Here is an 18,917-nt window from a genome sequence, read left to right as displayed (position 1 = left end):
TAGTATGCGGTCGAACACGCCAGTGCTTTGCGCATTAACCGTTGTGTTTTGTGCGAGGGGCCTCCCACGTCTAAGGTGGCTTCCCCGCATGTCACCAGTAGTGAATTGAGATCCTGAGGAGTGACATCTGCTAATTTACTGAAGTTTTGAGAGTAGAATGGTAGTTCTTGAAGGACTAACCTACAATGACATCAGCATCAGCAAAATCAAATGAAATAACTCATGTTAGCCCACGTTTGGCCAGCGGGCGCGAGGTGTAAGTGGCGGTAGTTTCGTTACACTTAAGAAAAGTTTATTTGAATCTTGATTTCTTGTGCAAAGTAATTTCGGCTATAAAAAAAGCACCAATCGGCGCTTTAAAAATAATGATGGTGTTTTTGCAACAGGAGGGTAGCGATAAATAATGACGCAATTTACCTCAACCTAAATACGCTGATGAAGCAAAGTATTATTTCGGGAAAAACGGTACATATATTCAAAAACCAGTGCACACGTGGGAGCAGGTTGTGATTCGCCGATGCTTTCTTTAACTTCACGCTGTCATATATTGTTTGGCTCATGATCGGCGTCAATCAGGACTGCGGTTAATAAGGAACCGATAACCTGTTTTTGTCATCGCCGATGTCGATGTGTTTATGTTTAAACGAGCGCATTATTTTTCCCTGCTTACACCGGCTGTGATACCGGCCTTGCCATAGTGCAGTATAACGGTGATGCCAGCAAAGGCTGTGCTACAGTTTCGTACGAAACGCTAGTAGTAACACCGAATTAGCTTTACCACGCTTAAGCTGACGTTTCATTTCGAACACCATTTAGTGTAAGCAGCAAGAGGGGAAGTTAAATTCACGACTCTTCTTTTTTTGAATAATTGGAAATACAGGTGGGCAGGTAGCATACGAGAGAAAAGAATTAGTTGCTGCTATGGACGCAGTTAACCCAACGTCGGTAAATTCAATCCTGGCTGCTGTGAGCAGTATGACAGGGGGCGTATGAAGCCGCTGCAACGCGGTCGGCAAACTATAGTCAATTATCCAGAATATAACTGCGCGAAAGATGGATACAAGAAAGGACACGGACGAGCGCAGGACGAGTGTCCTGCGCAGGAGGACGAAAGGACGAAAGCGCAGGACACTGCGCAGGACGAGAGCGCAGGACGAAAGGACGAGTGTCCTTTCTTGTATCCGTCTTTCGCGCAGTTGAATTTTGAATATGAACCCCTTCCAACTCGCCCAGCTGTCTATCATTATAGTCAATTAAGCCCGTGCGGTTACGCCCAGCAACAACTCTGAGAGATAGAAAATAACAGCGTTATCTTGCATAAGGGGCCCGAGCTAGTGCTTTGAAAAAAAAAGGACGAGGGTTATAACCTGCCGCTTCTTTGCCGCAGTCCCCGCTCTGCATCCTTACGCCCCTTCGACTAGCCTCCTGTGGTTGACCACATTGTCAAGCACTCCCCTGTTTCCTGTCGTATTGATCTCGGCTGGTGGAGCGGGCTGTAGCGGCTGGAAAGGCATATGGGGTCCTGGACTAGACTTCACCTCCTGAAAAGTCCACGCAACTTTTTCCCACAATAAAGATGTTTATCCTCAGCCTCCACCTCTAATAGGCCAGACGTTGAGAACGAACTTAGCATGTAGAAGGGGACTGTTAGAAAGGTGCTCTTAATAAAGAGCTTGTGTGATTAAACCGAGCTTATACTGATCTGGTACTTAGTCACCTACCAAAATCAGTCTCCCGAAGGCGTTTAATTAGTTTTTTGCTAAAGACATTGCCATTTGTAGATTACGGCCGTCGCTGTACCGACGCTTCCAGCTCATCGGCTGTGAAGAAAGTATTGATGTTCGTGTATTTGCCGCACGTGCCATTTCAGTGGGTCAGTGCCATTTCCTCTGCCAAGAAAGCGCACCTATTTGTACTTATTCGCGGTTGTATTATTGGTGTTGTGCAAGCGCAGTCGGTGAAGACTTATTTTTGCTCTTACAAGAGCGCATGCGCCCAGAGCTGTCTTTCTCTGGAGGGCGGTTGTTTAAAAGAAGAAGCGTTTTTTATTGTTTATAGTTGTACAGCTGTATAGGCTTCTCACTGCTTTCTCAAGTGTAAACCCTTGAATCTGCGTGCCATGAAGTGCCCTAGCTTGAATGGCTACTTGTCTTGCCTCGTCTGTACATAGTACATACAAGTTTTATTTTACCTATTTTATCTCCGCACATGTCAGCGCTTCTTGCAGTGTCTATGTGCCATGTTCTGTGTTCTATACGCGTGAGGAGCGAAGAGCGCTGTTTCGAGCGAATAAATGGAACACCCGTTCTTGCGTAAAAGATTCTTTGCGTTCATTTCTGCACCATCGTTTCCTGCGTCCAACTACAGCAGTCCCTTGACCACAGCAGTGCTTTGACCACAAGCAAAGACGCACAACTGAAATGGTAATTTTAGGGGATGTAATCAAAACTCCTTTAAAGCCGATGCAGTCAATGGTGGGACTAAACCTCGTGTGGTCGAGTAAGGGTTCATAGCAAGGGTTCATATAAGGGTTCACAGAAAGGGTAAGGGTTCATAGTATGGGTTCATAGGTCGGGTAAGGGTTCATATGGTTCACGGGGCCGAGAAAATCGGAAAAATAAAAGTAAATAGCAGTTTTTATGACGAAAATTGTATTTTTCGCTACATCACTCAGGGTAGCACCTCTAGAAAAACGCGGTGATTGGCTGTGAACGAGAGGGGGATAACGTGGGTAAAGTTTAAGCGTTTATTTTTACACATTTAGTTTGGTGCCGGTTCCCTCTAGTTTCTGCTATTTTTTAAGCCCGCCTACACCCGCGCAGTGGCCATTAAGATGGCCTTTACCAAACTATGAATTCGGTCATGTGGTATTGCGGCCTGACCCCGCCCCCCTCCCTGCACTCTCCTTCGGTAAAAAAAGCGCCCTTTGCCTTCCATTTATCAGCTTGGAGAGGGATACTACTTCTTCGAAAACCTACGTGATCGGCTGCACACAATGTCGTGACTCAGTTGTATCCTTCTAGCGCTCATGCACCGTATAGCGTCATTGTTTCTCTGTTCCAGGCCTCGTACCGAGTACTTGTATGTCTCATGCAGTGGTTCCCTTGAACGTCCTTAAGAAACGTAGGCCGAAAGTCAACCCTGAATTTCAGGAACCGAAATGTACAAAAAAAAAACAAAAAAAAAACACATGACCACAAGAGGCGCAGCAGCGTGTGAGACGCAAGGAGAATCTATTATTAGAATCTAATATGCGGACCCACTGTATAGATAGGAACTACACGGGTCGCCACGTAAGAGGAGACGCAATATTCTCACTACATACAAGTTCGTGGCACGAGCTTCCCAATCAATTATACGCTACGCTGAACACCATACCATCAGGAACAGACAACAAAGTTCAAAATCAAAAGTTAATTTCAGTTCACACGTCTATAGAACAGGACGAAGAGTTTGGCTGAATCGTGGCCCCTAACCTATAGATGCTACCCCCTCCATTACCACAACACCTGGGAGGTTTTTATTGTCAGACCCAGCACACTACCACCACAAATGAGCACCAAATGAACTGCGGACCGCTTAAAGGGATTTTTAAACGCGCAATGATATTGGTAAGTAAATTTACGCAATCGAGAGGTAATGTTCACAAGGATCTCTGAGCTGAGTACCGCTCTTTCATGAACTGAAATATTTAAATAACAATTGCTAATAATTACAGATGATGGGACATGACTATATACAGGGATGGCTACGGCTGGATGATAACCCAGTCGAAGCAAGGAATTGTATCTTGGTAATTAACACCGACTTTGCTAGGTGGAAAGCTGGAGTGGATTGGCCGGTGGTGTGAATATCAAGCCAGCTCTACCCGTGAGTTTTGAAGCAGCCGTGACTCTAAGCTGGCGAGGTAGAGGGAGACTGACAACGCTTACAATGCCCCTTCCCGGTTATTAGAGAGGTTTATCACTCCGTACGCTCCGTATGTGCCGTTCTTACCGTGTTGACCGGGACCGGACTGCGCCTGCGCGCGACGGCACGGCCAGGAGGACACCCCACACCGTAACGAATGCGCGGGCATGACGAGGGCCCGCCCACGGAACTAATCCACCCTACAGGAGCGAATGCACAAGTGCCCTGTCGGGTCCAGGCCAACACGGGACGAACGTAACGAACGGAGCATACGGGGTGCTAAAACTCTAATAAAAGGTCGAAAAGGTGCTGCGCTCTAGACGAAGCGCTTCTGGGTCTGGTGTCCCGTATTTCGTCGCGCTTTCAAAGTTCGTTACGCGTAAACATCACGACGAAGAGAAGGTTTTTTCCCTTCCGAGGATAGTTGACTTTTAGAAGTGTTCTCGCGACGCGACGTAGGCAAGATTTCACTATTTTAATGATCAACGCGAAATTTCCGTTCCGATCCGGCTGTAGTGGTAGTGCCGTTAGGAGACGGGTTAGGCGGTGAGAGCAGCGGCTAGTTTGGAATTTTGCCGTTCGTGGGCCCCATGCCGATTAAAAGGCGCAAGTATAGGCAAATTTGGTAACAACCGGGCTTTTTTGTTCCACTGCGCGCCATCGGTAGAAGGGCAGACAAGGAGCGGTCGTTTGCGTTTTGCGGTTGCCGACAGCTGGCGCCACTAAGCGCTGTCTTCGGCGTGGTTCTATTGCCCGCTAGATGGCTATCACCGGCTACTACGAAGTATCGCTGCGGAGGGTGTAAGGCCCTATTTTTGGCATTAACACGCCCAACCCAAAGAGGGGTACCTTTTAAGCAACGAAGGGCCTTTCGGAAGGCAAACTTCCTTTTATTTATATTTTTCCGTAAGCGCGACGCTGTCGCCGAAGCTGTCTTCCCCTCAAGCGAACGTTTACTGCGGTGAAGCAAACTTTAAAGCTCGGCAGGCAGGCGTTTGGGGAAATCATGCTGGGTCCTGACGGTGCTGCGAAGACACAATGAAACCGTGGTGTGGAAGGAATAAAACAGCCACCCATTAACGCATTACTACGTTTATTTGTGGACTGTTCAGTGATTTTACCAAATATCTTATTGTGTTTTAAGCTTCGTTTGCCGCCACCACAAACTTGTCGCAGCTGCGTTCTTAACACGGCACTGTTGAACATGAGCCGAATGACAGAGAAAATAAAATAAACATTATTTCGTTTCATGTGGGGCACTGTTGTCAAGACTGCGAATACCGCAGAGGAAAATGTTAGGCTGAAGAGCCTTAAATGAACGACGGTGCTACGGTCGACTCTCGTTTATAAGAAGTACAAGGGGACCGCGAAGCCCTTCGAATTAACCGGAATTCCCAGTGGACAAAAGCCCAGGAACAGCACTTTTGTCAGTCAAAAACACGTCTCCCTGCGTGGTATTCTTCAAATTTCCACTTTCGTCGCGAAGTCGGCCGCAAAAGACAGGTTGCCACCTATGTACCTGTCGCTAAAATCGACGCCTGAAACGTCCACCACAATTTCTCACACGGTCTGGACGCAACAAATAAGGTTGAGGGTTTCAAAAAAAAAAAAAAAAAAAAAAACAAATTAGCAGTGGCTTAGCTCGGCTATGCCAGGGTATACGTAGCGTAAGCTAAGGTTCAGCTGGTTATTCTTAACTTTCCTGGTTGTCTACGATTAGCTTTATTATCATGCGTATTGCTGCTTCAATGACACACATACACGGTATACGCGTTATGTGACACATGTATATTTATGAAGCGGCTCCGGCGCGGCGTCACCAATCGCCCCAGAGCTAAGCTGGTTCCATAGGCGCACGTCGGTACTGCTGCGACGCACGAGCCATCGGTTCCACACCCGGCCACCCCTCGCATGATCATCTAGTGGACCGGGCCGCCACGTGCGGAACGGAGGTCGGCGAAGAAGCTGGGCGCGTGGGGTATGTGAGAGACGCCGGGCAGCGAGCAACGTTCTGTTCGCCGTGTGACGTGACTGTTCCTCGCGCATGCTCAGCATGGCTCTCCAGGAGCCACGCGAAACTGCTCAACCTCGGCCAGTGTAGCTCACGCTACAAAAACGCGGTCAATATCACAAGGCCCTCTACACCAGAATCATTTCCCCTTGTCAAAGACGCAGTCAGTAACGTCACGTGGTTCAAATTGTTTCACGCCAGCTACGTGAGCCAATTGAGTCCTGCGACTACGTCGTCCACAAGCGGTAAGCCGGGATATAACATACCTCAGACTTCTCAATCGGTGGATTGGTTGATTGTGGTGTTTAACGCGCCGAGGCAACGCGGCGATGAGGCGCGCCGTAGTGGAGGGCTTCGGATTAATTTTGACCATCTGGGGATCTTTAACGTGCGCCGAAATCTCGTACGCACGGGTGTTCTCAATCGGTCAAGAACTACGAATGGACGTAATATGAAAGCAGTTGCTCGCACAGTCCACGGTCGCTCCGAGGTATCAGAAACCAGGCAATCTTGCTTTACGTGACTTCCAGGTGTGGGCTGTCGTGGCATACTTTTGAGTGGTCCTGTTATGCCAGTACGCGGAGACGAGCGAGTATTCAAGCGTAAAGAAAAGAAAAATGGTGTCGGGGTAGCTAAAGGGAACATAAGTGAAAACTAGGTAGAATGGGCTATAACCAGTCGTCTTATGCTTAGGTGTGTTGTAGGCATATGTCATAAACTGTAGGATATCGTCGAAATTTTTTTGACGAGAGGAAACGTACATGGACCATGTTAGTGAGTGAATGTCGTGTAGGTCAGTTCAGGGAGGGCGTTTGTTAGTCTGTTGGTTCATGATATTGCGTTGAACATCGATATTGAAAAAAAAAAGCTCTTTAAAAACTTCAGCAATGAACTGGCACCCAATGTTGCTGATGAGGACACGAGACGGGCCATGTGGAATTTTGTAGCAAGGAATACGTCGCGCCTCCTCAGCAAGCCAGAAATATGGCTGTTTTCTTATATGGCCAATATGGCCAATAAAGCAGGTGTTTTTCGCGGGGAAGATTGCGTGCAACGCCCAGTTGGCCAGCCGTAGCGTCGTCGAGGATAGCGTAAATTAGAGAAGAACGTAACTTTCTTGCACGGAGCAAGAATGCTTTCTTGGCACCACTAGGGTCTGGGAACCGGTCAGCCAGCAGTTCTTGTACCGTAAATACAAAAGGGCTACAAGGAATACAGAAGACGTGATACAGAAGTAAGCAGCCGTGTGGGAGACGAAGTGCTATCCACGAATCTAAAGAAAAAAAACAACACACATAATAACAAAGACTCGGGGAACCCATCAGATCTTTGACCAACTGCGGTTTCTTGAAGCACGTTAGAGCCTTGGTCTTTCGTGTCTTGGTCTTGGCCGGGTGCATTTCCTGTCTACTAAAATTCTCAGCACGATCGAATGGCGTTCACCGAGCCGGAATTTGTGAGAATAGAGGACGAGGCGTGCCTTTCGCACACAGTACAGGAAAACATTATATCGAAAGCCGTGCTACCTGCGGCGCAATTGTAGCGTATAGTGGTTAAGTCCCTCGTCCGTCACCGTGCGTGTCTCAATTCAATTGCCTTTACACGTGGAATTTCGGGGCCATCAGCTGATTACAACGCAGGGTGTGACCTCAAGGGCCGCAGAATATTTTTAATAACAAACAAAATGCTTATATATATATATATATATATATATATATATATATATATATATATATATATATATATATATATATATATATATATATATATATATATATATATATATATATATATATATATATATATATATATATATATATATATATATATATATATATATATATATATACTCCCAGAACTTCCGTGCTTGCCACAGCCTTTTGTTTTTCAGATTTGCGCTACGCCGCCCACGAGCCAAGAAAAAGTACTCCGCAGAAAATAACTATTAAACTATAACATAATCAATAATGACAGCCGTCACTGTAAAGAAAACATTCGAAGTGCAAAACCTGGGAAACTGCGGCTTGGCGCGCCAATAGATAAATTAATAAAGTGAGCAGACGATTACACAAACGTTAAGCGATTATTCGAATTCACATTACGTACCTACTATGGAATAAGATTAGAATAGCATCAAATATTGTTTTTAACGATTATCACCCCCAATATTTATATCTAGTCTACACGGGTCACTACTTGAACAATGACAATAACAGAGGTACAACAAACATGTTGAACTGCGCATGAGCACCAGTGAACAGTAGCGACTGAGGCATGTACACGAACATTTGGGCTGAACCTTCTGCGTCTGCAGCCTTTTACCTAAGGGGCTTCGCTCTAGTCCTCAGCTCGTTCCTGCACGTTCGCCGTTTCTGGGCACGTGGTTTGTACTTTTAGCAAGGTCGCGTGACCCCATTTGCTCCCAACAGGGCCATGACACCCTTCCACTGCTGCGGCCGGCGACGAGGGCCCCGGTGACCGTCCACACGACGCAGATACTTCGGCCGGCTGGCCGAGGTCCTTGACCCACGCTCAGTTCAATCATCTTTCGTCGGCTTCTGAGAAAACGAAACGGCCTTCCCTACCTCAACGTTCTCCCACTTTCCCCTCTGCGTCTCCCAAAGAACGGAAAACTCACGTGGAAGCCTGGAGGGTGGATGTCTCTTCCCCTCGGCGCCACGAAGCCACAATGACCGCGGCCCTGAATGGGCGGCGCCGACCGGTCGAATGGAAAGCCCGCCCCCAACTCTCCCCTTTGGTCCGAATCGGGTCAATGTGCTGTCGCGTGCTCTGCAGGCCCGCTGACCCCCACGCCGGAGCAATGCTGGGGCGTAAATAGAGCTTGACAAGAGCAGCTCTAAATTCTTTCCCTCCACCTCCATTCCCTTTCGTACCCTCGTCCTCTCCCACCCTTCTACAGGTTCCCCCCGGGCGATTCACCACTTTCGCTTTCGCAGCCGTCGATGGGTCGTCTATCAAGGTGTTGCCGGTGGATGACTTAGTGCTCGGACACGCTGAAAATATCTTCACAGGGACAGGGATATACCCTTTGGTTGAAGGCCGTTTCATGTACAGGTTATCCGGCCCTTCTGACGGCACCCTTAACCAAAATTAGGGGGAAGATGGTCCGTACCAATTAAACACACGATGGAGATACATTGTCGCGCAGTTGAGGTTGGTTTCGACGAGACCGAAGTTTATCGTGCCGTTAGCATTTAAAGTAATTCATTTAACCACTACCACTTTAGAAAGCTCGAATAAACCTTTCTCCCCCCCCCCCCCCCCTCTCTCTCTCTCTCTTGAACTGAACCAAAATACCGATAATTTTTAAGCATACTCTAAATGTTATCCTATAAGTTTTTTGTACTCGTCACTTTGTCTTCCGTCGCCAAGTTTTTTCTTGAGGTCTTAAGTCATCCTGTTTTACGTATTTTTGTATAATATAGATGTTTTTATGCATTTATGGTCACCGCTATTTCAATCTTCTAAAATTTCTTCACTTCGAAGTAAGTTTAACAAAGTACAGCTCGTTGATGTAAAGTTGATTTGACTTTAACGCTACTTTGTTGTGGGGTTGCATAAAACGGCGAAATTTTACTTCGGTAATTGACCACACGCATGTTTACAGCAGTTCGAAGCTTCATCCGTGAAACCTAACATTCGGCTCTTCCACAGACTGAGCCCTGATTTATGGTCCTAGATCTGTATGCAGTAACGACGACCTTCAGCTGTTTGTCTTATAGAAAGCTTCTCACCACGGCAAAGCAGATATCCGCGTTTTCCAAAATGACACAGAGTAATCGGTAGCGTTAAAAAATATCCTCAGCGAATCAGCGAATGGCTGGTTTAATGGGCGGTTGACGCACACCTTGTGCGCACGGCTAGCACTGCAGCCTGGCTGGGTATCCAGGCATTCTCAACGACGGCATCGGCAGACCACGGCGACCGCATCTTGCGGGCAGTCCTCAGAACCGTGCCTCATCCGAATCCACTCTTGCTTCGTCACGACCTCCCCTTCTTCTTCTTCCGACGTCACCCTAATGCTTAGGATTATTCTGCCGCTTCCATTGTGGGGGCATTCTTGCGGGCCACATACCCAGAGATGGCGATCATCCACCTCAAGCCACCATCAAACTTCGTCGTCCTCGAAGTCTTCTCTGACGCGCACACCACCGCTGTCCTCTATCTCATCGCAGCATAGTAACTTTCAAAAAGAACCCTCAACATAACAAGAAATCGCCAAAATAAGCCATTTGGCCCAAAATCATTCACAAAAGTACGTAAACGCAAGAACTGCGCATTTTTTAAGGGGCTGCAGGGTATACAATCTTAACCACAGAGCTGATAGGATTTAACAGAGTATGAAAAGGGTGTCGGTATATGCACAGTATGAACGAATGAGTTTCTTTGGGAACGCGCACATGCAGAAGCTATAGATGGTATTCACTGAAAAGTTTAGCTGGCGATTTGTTCGCTTGGAAACACTGAAAACCGCCATGACCGTGCCCGCTATGCCCGCGCATGCGCTTTGCGCCTGCATCTTGCAGAAAAAAAAAACTCCAGCGTACATCGCCCGCCGCGTTTCAACCCGATTATCGGCGGTGGCGTCCACGGATATATTATTAATCGCACTCTCATTATGTGGTGGTGCTCTACGACCCCTCGAGCACTTCTCATCCACGGAGAATGAAACTGTGGCTGCGAACGAAAGCCACACGGTGCGCAAGAGACCGACACTGCAATGGCCTACGACCACTGTCGCCACAAGTGCCGTCTAATGCGTGGTTGAGTAAAAAACCAAATAATTGTTTTGAAGAAATGTTTCACGTGTGCTCCGATTTAGATACGACGGTAACGTAGCACCTAGTGCATGCGAGGCCGTCTCCCGAGCCGTGCCGTGATCGCACTGCGCATCCGGCACAAGCTCTGGCGAATCCCAAGCGACCCTTGAACAAATCGCTGAAGTTTGGCTCCCACGCGGCAAAATTTTCGGCTACGATATTTTTGTTTTAGTCTTTGAACAGGTGACAGACCTCGGGTGCATGTCTTTCACTTCGTCCATCACGACTTGGTCCATCACGACTTAGTCCACCACGACGCAGTTGCACGCATACTAAAGGCTCTGAAGTTTTTACCGGTCTACCTAGTCGTGCGACGATTTTAACCGTGCTTGGCACTAACTAGATCGTAGGGTGCTGCACGGAACAGTATTTGGTGTCGAGGAATAAGTTCGCGTTCAGTGGGGCATAGTTTAGAACATCGAACTGTTCGCGGTTGGCATGTGCTGTGCTTAATCGAGCGCCAGCATGAATAAGTACTGCCATCTCGTAGCGCCCGACGTGACCAGCGCGGTGTCGGCTTAGTAACACAGGCGCTTGGGTAAAAGCATGGCGGCGCACGTGTATAGTTGCCCACGTGCTTGCCACGCCAGTGAATACAACCTACACTTCAAAAGTAATCCTTCTGAGCTCTCTCCTGTGACTGCCAAAAGGAGGAAAATTTATAAAACACTCACAAAGGTTAGTGTGTTCTGCCCAGGGCTCAGACTCAGAGGAAGCCCCAGATGGCGGAGGATTGACAAAAAACATCGCCAACACAGCCGGTATGGTGCGCACCAGACTGGTATTCTGGAGGTCGTGGGTTCGGATCCCACCCGGCGGGCATTTTTTCACCACTTTCTTCTGACTCAAAAAATTGTTCATCTGTTTCTATGAACCACCACAACCTCCCCTTTGCTTTCCGAGGTTTTCTTGACTACCAACCCTTATTTTCAATATATATATATATATATATATATATATATATATATATATATATATATATATATATATATATATATATATATATATATATATATATATATATATATATATATATATATATTTATATATATATGTGTGTGTGTGTGTGTGCAAGTGTGCCTGCACACATACACACACACACAGACTTTGGAGTTTGTATACACTACTTTAGGCTCACCAGTAATTATTTTGCCGGAAACGGGCGCCTTCGAGTTTGAACTTTGTGTCTTCTGTGATTGGTTCATTTTTCCTTTCGAAAATGTAGCTGATTCGAGCTAAGAAACGCCTCGTGGATTGGCTGCGGGTTTTCTTTATTCCCCTCGGTCCGCGCACTCCAGAATGCACTTTTTCCCCCATACGTCCCCCACCGGACCGGTTGACGCGGATATAACGCGGCTCCGCCGAATATTGGCGGCGGGCGGTCTGCAGCCGGACTCACTTCAGAAACTCTGCCACCCGTCATCGGGCCCTTTCGCCGGGAGTCCGCGATCTAGTCAGCCATGTCCCGTTAAGTACCCTTGATCTATTGACTGTTTTTCTCATTTGATGTCATAAGTGCTATCTTTCAATTTGTATGTGTTAAAGATCAGTAAATGTCATTATTAAAGTAAACAAGTTAACCTTAAAACTTCTTCAACGCCTCGACTGCTTCACTGCGATCAGCATGCTACCGTAGCGGCAGATATTGGACCAAATGTCGCCGTTACAATATACACTGACAGCAGAGAGGCGGTGGCAAGACTCGGTGGCACCCCAGTCATCGGATCCACAAGCCACCTCATCACGACGATTGCGAAGAGACTTCGCACAACGAAATCCATTACCGTGCGGGTGGACTGGGTGCCGCGACACGCGCGTGCCGTCGGAAACGAGGCCGCCCACGCGTGGGCGAGTGACGAAGCAAGTATCCGCTCCGACCCATTAAACCCTGTTCCCCCAGCACGGCACGACCCAGACCCTGCGGATGACAGAGCCGCTGCGAAGCAAGAGAGCAGGGCGAACCTCCGTGCCGCTACATCTCATTACCCACGACCACTGCCAGGAGGACTTCCCACAGGGGCCCAAATTCTGCTACACAAAATAAGCGCAGGGGCTTCTCTTACGGAGGACGTGCTCGCGAAGTGGCGGGCATACGTTTCCCGACGCTCACAACACCTGAGAGAACCCCTCGAGAACTCCAGGGAGACTACCATCGTGACCTGCTCCCCGTGTCACACGCCAAAAAGGCCCACAATGCAGCACATGCTGCGGGAGTGCTCGGGGCTCGCGGCGGAGAGAAGAGCCCATCTTCCGCCGTACATCAAGACCCTCCAGGAGTGGGCATCGCCTCCTCTGGGCCGGGCACACCCTAGAGAGACTGTTATGTCCCTGTGGACTCTCGCTTGTACCACGGGGATACACAAGAGAATGTAGACGCTCTCACCTTATTTACCGCCTTCGCCATCCCTGACTAGAAATTAAGTCTCCCCTTCGGAATAAAGAATTATAATAATAATACAACCTCCTTGACAGGGCCAGACAAGCCCTCTGCGAAAACTCAATGCACGTCAAAAGTTTATTCGATTTCAATTGCCCCGCTTTCTTCTTCCCCACACGGCCCAGAGGCTTCCTGTTTGTGAATAAAACTATAGCAATAACAAAATATGAGGCTCCCGCTGATAATGACGACGTACTTTGCTAGCTACTCACCCCATTGCTACTTACAATGCTCCCATTTATCCTGCAGCACCAAGTACATGTCGGCAAGACAAGTTTCTTCGTCGAAGGCCACAACCCATTCGCTATGCTCACCTTCCGCCAGCCAGAGCCAACTGGGTATGATGGTACAGGGGTGCCGTGCACACCTCATGTTTCGTAAGGTGCTGGTTCAAATCTTATGGAGCCCAAGATTTACGCACTTATCTCTTCTACTCAAGTAGTCATTTTCAATATAGGAGCTTCCATGACAAATGTGGAGCAATTCTGACCATTTAATCACCCGTTTCTTATTCTTAGAGCAATCAGCAGCTTTTTATGCGCCCGTCGCTTAATTTGTTGTACCATCTGTGAAGCATCTTCATGCCGTGGACTCCGGATTTTCCGCCGACACGTTTACTATTGCTTCCTAGCTAAAAAAGGAAATAGAGAACGCGGGTTCAAATCAGGCCACGGCGGCCGCTTTTCTCATGCCGGATTGGATTGGATTGGAAAACGTTTTATTTTTATTATCGCCTTGAGGGCAACCGTAGGCGCGGTGGGTGGACACCCTATTCCGGAGGTCACGCTGGGCTGCAGCGACCCGGGCGCGCGTCAACAGAAACTCCTGATCGGCGAGCTGGCCACTGCGCAGTACCCACTCCTCAAAAGTGTGTGTGTGCGTGCGTGTGTGTGTGTGGGGGGGGGGGGGCGAAAAGCCAAAACACTGGTGTGTCGAGATCTCAGAGCGCGCTAACGATTCCCATGGGGGTCAAAATTAAGCATTAGACCGCAGTGTACGGTGCATCACATAGCCCATGATCAGCTTCCGAACGTTGCGCGCGAAACTGTAAAGCTAGAAAAGAAGTGAAAGAACAAAGTCGTATCCGCACAAGGGCAGTTAGCATACGCAAAAGTGAGGGAGTTTTCAGGCATTTCGTCATGAAACGAGCAGTTATATTGAGTAAGACAATTTGGTTTCTCTGTATAAGCAAAACTATTTCCTTACGTCGTAGATGGGAAATTCCTTCCACGACCTGCCCGTGTTCGCCGATTCCGCGTGCCAAATCCAAATTTGTTATTGCTGGTTTGGTTATTTTTAGTTCTCCCGACGCCACTGGACAGGCTGGCGCTGTATTTAATCCCCATTACCCCGCTGCATACGCGTTTGCTCGGGCTGCCATCGTTGTTATCTCGTCTTTCTCTCGGTCCGTTGGGCTCTGTCTTTGCCGATTTACACTGAGGAAAGTGCACACCTTCTATGGGATCGGCCGTGTGCTCAAATGCGTTTTTAAAGCGTAATCGTTACTTGGCTAGGCTGGAGAAAGCGCGCACCCGCCCCCGGCGCCCACCGAAACCGCGTCCACCTGGATATCGTCTGCAAAGAACTGTCCACAGCTTCTTTACCTTTGCTAACGGGTTCCATGGCACTCCACGTGCTTGATAGCGCAAGTACATCCGAAAGATTAGGACGAAAATAAATATTGAGCGAGTTTCCTGCTATTCATGGAACAGAAAAAATTAACACGAAGAAGCCCTTTGCGCGCAATGCTTCACAAAGTGCATCAAAAGAAAAAGGAAAAGCAGAAAGAAGCACTCGGCGTGCGGTTAGTTCCAGTTTTGTTAATTTCCCTTGGCTTACGACGCATAGCGCAAATAAAACAACAACAAGAACAACTGAAAAGGTTGACGTTGTTTAGTGCTTCCTTCGCTGAAAAACATTTTTCCGCAAGAATGACGCCTCTTCCACGCACAGAATGGCGCTGTTCGGATGTTTGTACAAATTCCAGCCTCCCCTGTGAAATTTTGCGCGTGCATAGACGAGCTTCCCGTCGAAAGAAAGCTGCTCGACGTAAAGTGAAGTCAACAAGGTATCCGCGTGTTCAAATGCACAACAATGCTTGAAAATAAAGAACGGTAGTCGAGCACGCGCATGTGGTAGACGTTTGGTTCACTTGTGTACGTTGGCGCTTGCATAGCTAAGAAACGGGGTTGCTGGCCGGTATTGTCGTTGCTCGCCGGTATTATAAGCAGTGATCGGTACAATCGCCATTGATTGGTACGACCGCTACATTCAAGGGAGCAGTCGGAGGCCCTACTGCGATCAAAGCGAAGACGGCGAGTTTGGGGATTACACGTAGCCCCACCTGACGGAGCGAGCCTTCCATAGACTGCATTTTTTTGCCACGCTGGCTTCCATTATCGCCAGCAGCGATGGGCAGGTCGCTATCTATAAATCCGGCCGTGATTCCTACAACACGGACCACACCAAACTAATCTGTACAGAATGATGCTGCTAACTGGTGGAATAGGCTTTCTTGTACATTTCAGCTCTACTGTTCGATGCCTTTAGCGGTCTCTATTAAAGGGGCACTGACACAAAATTTTGAAGGCGAGATAACTTCGGAGATAGATTGGTGGGAACACATATACATCATCTGCAAAATATCAGCGGCGAATACAGCCTAGAACATATTTAAAATCAATTTTAAAGTGTGCGAATAGCAACCGAGCAGCCAGCAGAGGACCACGCGCAATCGACATCCCGAGGAGATTGTGTAAATAAACAACATCTAAACACGTCACGAGTTTGTGTTTGCCGCTTCCGCACTGCCGGCGTTTTGCGCCGGCTCGCCCGGCTCGCCGCTCCAATCGGAGGGCCGGAGGGCGGAGCTTCTGCTCTCGAGAACGAACGACCCGATCGTTGGCGGCGGAGGCGCCGGGATTTCGTCAGCTCATCGGGCAGCTGGCCGCGACCAAAGTTCTACAGCGATTCCAGGCACTCAGTTTCTATTACTGTTTATTACCATTGGATGCGAAAACGCGCCGGAGGCACGAAAAGCCCGCTGAGCTAGCCGCACGGTCGCTGTGCAGGCGGCGGCCACGGCCGCGAAGTGGCCCAGGCCGGCGCAGGTAGCTCGAGTGATAGCTTGTTACCGCTGCACGAAATTGTCCACAAGTCCCGACCATGGTGGCTTACATGAGAAAGGAGTTAATGATGCGATGGCGGGTTGCATTAAAAATTGTCATCTGCACCGCTTACGAGAGCGGCACTCGAATATCTGCCGCAGTGCTAAGCCGCGAACACATCTGTAGGCGGACCTGTAGGCTAGGCAGACCGGCCGGCTGCTCCCAGCGCGCGTCTTGCCACCCACCGTCTCGAACGTCGCGCGTCGTTCTTTAGCCGCTGTAGCATTTTCACTCGCAGCGCCTGCGTCACATCCACGGTCGCTTTTTAATTAAGCGCCTCACGAGATCAGTACGTGGGGGCATTCGCAGAAACTGCCGTCGATGCGGATTCGACAGTGCTACGGCGGCTCTGCTCTGTGATATCCCTCCGACGGTCACGTGGTCAGCTTTGTTCACACAAAATCCACAAAATCCATCGTTTCGCGGCACTCGCTGAAACCGAAACTGCGACTGGCCGCATTGAAAATGCCTCTAATTAAACAACCGTCGCACGCTGAAGCAAATGAGGTTTCTACAGGTTATAAGTAGGTCACTACCTACTTATCGCAACAAAAAAAAAAAAACGAGGTGCAAAATTTTTGTGTCAGTGCCCCTTTAAGGATGTTTTGCGAAAGCAAAACTTTTGTAATCGAAACACCCAATTCAGGAGCGTTCAAGGCACGTGTTATCAAGTACTTTAGGCAAAGTTACTATGTAAAGAACTAAAAGGAAACGACGCCGGGAGACTGTGTAACCGTGTGACTGCATAGATATGATTCCCTAACACTGACATGTTGATCTTCGCTTTCAAAACAAACATCAGAAACACGGACAAAAATGCTGATCTATTAATTAGAGACGTCACTTACACGTAAAATATAAAAAAAAACTGATATTCAAACAGAGTTTTGGAATTGCTAAAACACAATATTATCCCTGCAAGATTGCGAAATGTCGGCGTCAAGAAATTCTTTGTGTGGTTAAACAAGAACTTTCTCGAGAAACTAAAAATATTTTTCACTCTTCAAGCTGTAGTGCCATGGTGACATGGGTCATTTGAGGTTCACAGGTGTCGTCCGGTATTACGTCCCTTACGTGAGATTAATCCCACATAGGCAACAGTTTCCAATCCAGTAAGTTGGCCTATTCGCTGGTGGCGGGGCAGTCATTTCCGACGTGCATGGCCATGCTGCTGTCACAAGCGAAGTCACGACTGAATTCCTTGGAGGCTTTAAGTGGCTTATTACACTTGTCCTTGGCGCCTAGAGATCCGCACTGCGTATAACACAAGAGGACAAAAAACACCTGCTTCTCCGTCAGTGCGTGTCGGCCACCAAGCCCTAGGCGCAAATTCTCACTGACTCGTACGAACTGCCTGAACAACGTTTCCACGGCCAGTGATTTTAGCGTGACACTTAGTTCCACCTTGTCGGCCGTTACATGGTCACTATGGTAGACGCACGGTGGCTTTGAAGAAAGCTCAAGTCGTGTGTCGTTTTCCAACGTGTTCACAGCTCGAAGCAGAACTTGGGTGAAAGCTTCAGCAATCTCGCCTCCGAGGGCACCGTACTTCATCACAGACGGCGCGTCGATGTCGTACACAGGGACCTCGAACGCATTGGGAAGGAACTCAAACTCGCTGTCACTGAGGTAGTAAGCACGAGCACCGTTTCTGTCAACGAACTCAGGGATCCCCGTATCTTGGCTCGCAACACGGGCACCCTTAGTGGCGTTCTCTATGTTGGAGATGACTGAAGACCCCATATCGCGGAAGTGCCGGAAAAGCTCGTCCAGGTGCGCCTCGGTTGATTCGCTGAACAGCCGGAGGGTGGCTGACCCTTCTTCAGTGTCAGTTGTGTTTGGCGCAGATAGGACTGAAGCCAGCCGGTTCCACGGCGGCGGGGCGCTTCTCAGCGTCTCCCTAAGTGACCGCCGCAGGGTTCGGACAAGCACCGAAACGTCCCGAGCCGCGGCTGGCTCGAGCTGGTCGCGAATGTAGCCCGCATAGAAAGACAACCCCATGTATTTATGGGTGAGCTGGGCGCAGAAATTCTGTTGCCCGACCTTCGCTTCTCCGTCTGTCATGTAGTAGTAATGTACGAGATCTTTTCTGGAGAGGAGCGAAAACGCTTGTACGGTATTCCAGCCGACGTAGTAGGCCATTTTTATCTCACCCAGGCTCGAAACCAAGTTAAAGAATTCGTTGAAGAACTCCACATTTCTAATCGTAAACGCGAATCTTGTTCCCGGCGTAATATTGAAGCGCTTGCTGATAGTTTGCTCCCAAACAGGCTTTGGAATCACTCCTGCCCTTGTTTTCGTCAAAAGGTCGTCAAGGCTAAGGTCTTTCAACGTAGTATAGTGAGTCGACTCAAGCGGTTGGCGGATCTTTGCAACCACGTCCTCCTCAAGAGCCGTCAACTCCTCGTAAGGAACCAAGCGGCCGACGTTCCGCTTGAACGCGTCCACCATCAAGTTGAAGTAATCGCGGTGATTTGACGGGGTATACTCGCTCAGCATGTTGTCCCTTCGATTCAAGGCATCTCGATAGACGTAAGATAACTTCGCCGTGA

Source organism: Haemaphysalis longicornis, unplaced genomic scaffold (genome assembly GCF_048455015.1).
Source record: "Haemaphysalis longicornis isolate Haplotype H1 unplaced genomic scaffold, Haemaphysalis longicornis Haplotype H1 scaffold_4, whole genome shotgun sequence".
Lineage (NCBI taxonomy): Eukaryota > Metazoa > Arthropoda > Arachnida > Ixodida > Ixodidae > Haemaphysalis > Haemaphysalis longicornis.
Note: the sequence above shows the minus strand (reverse complement) of the source record.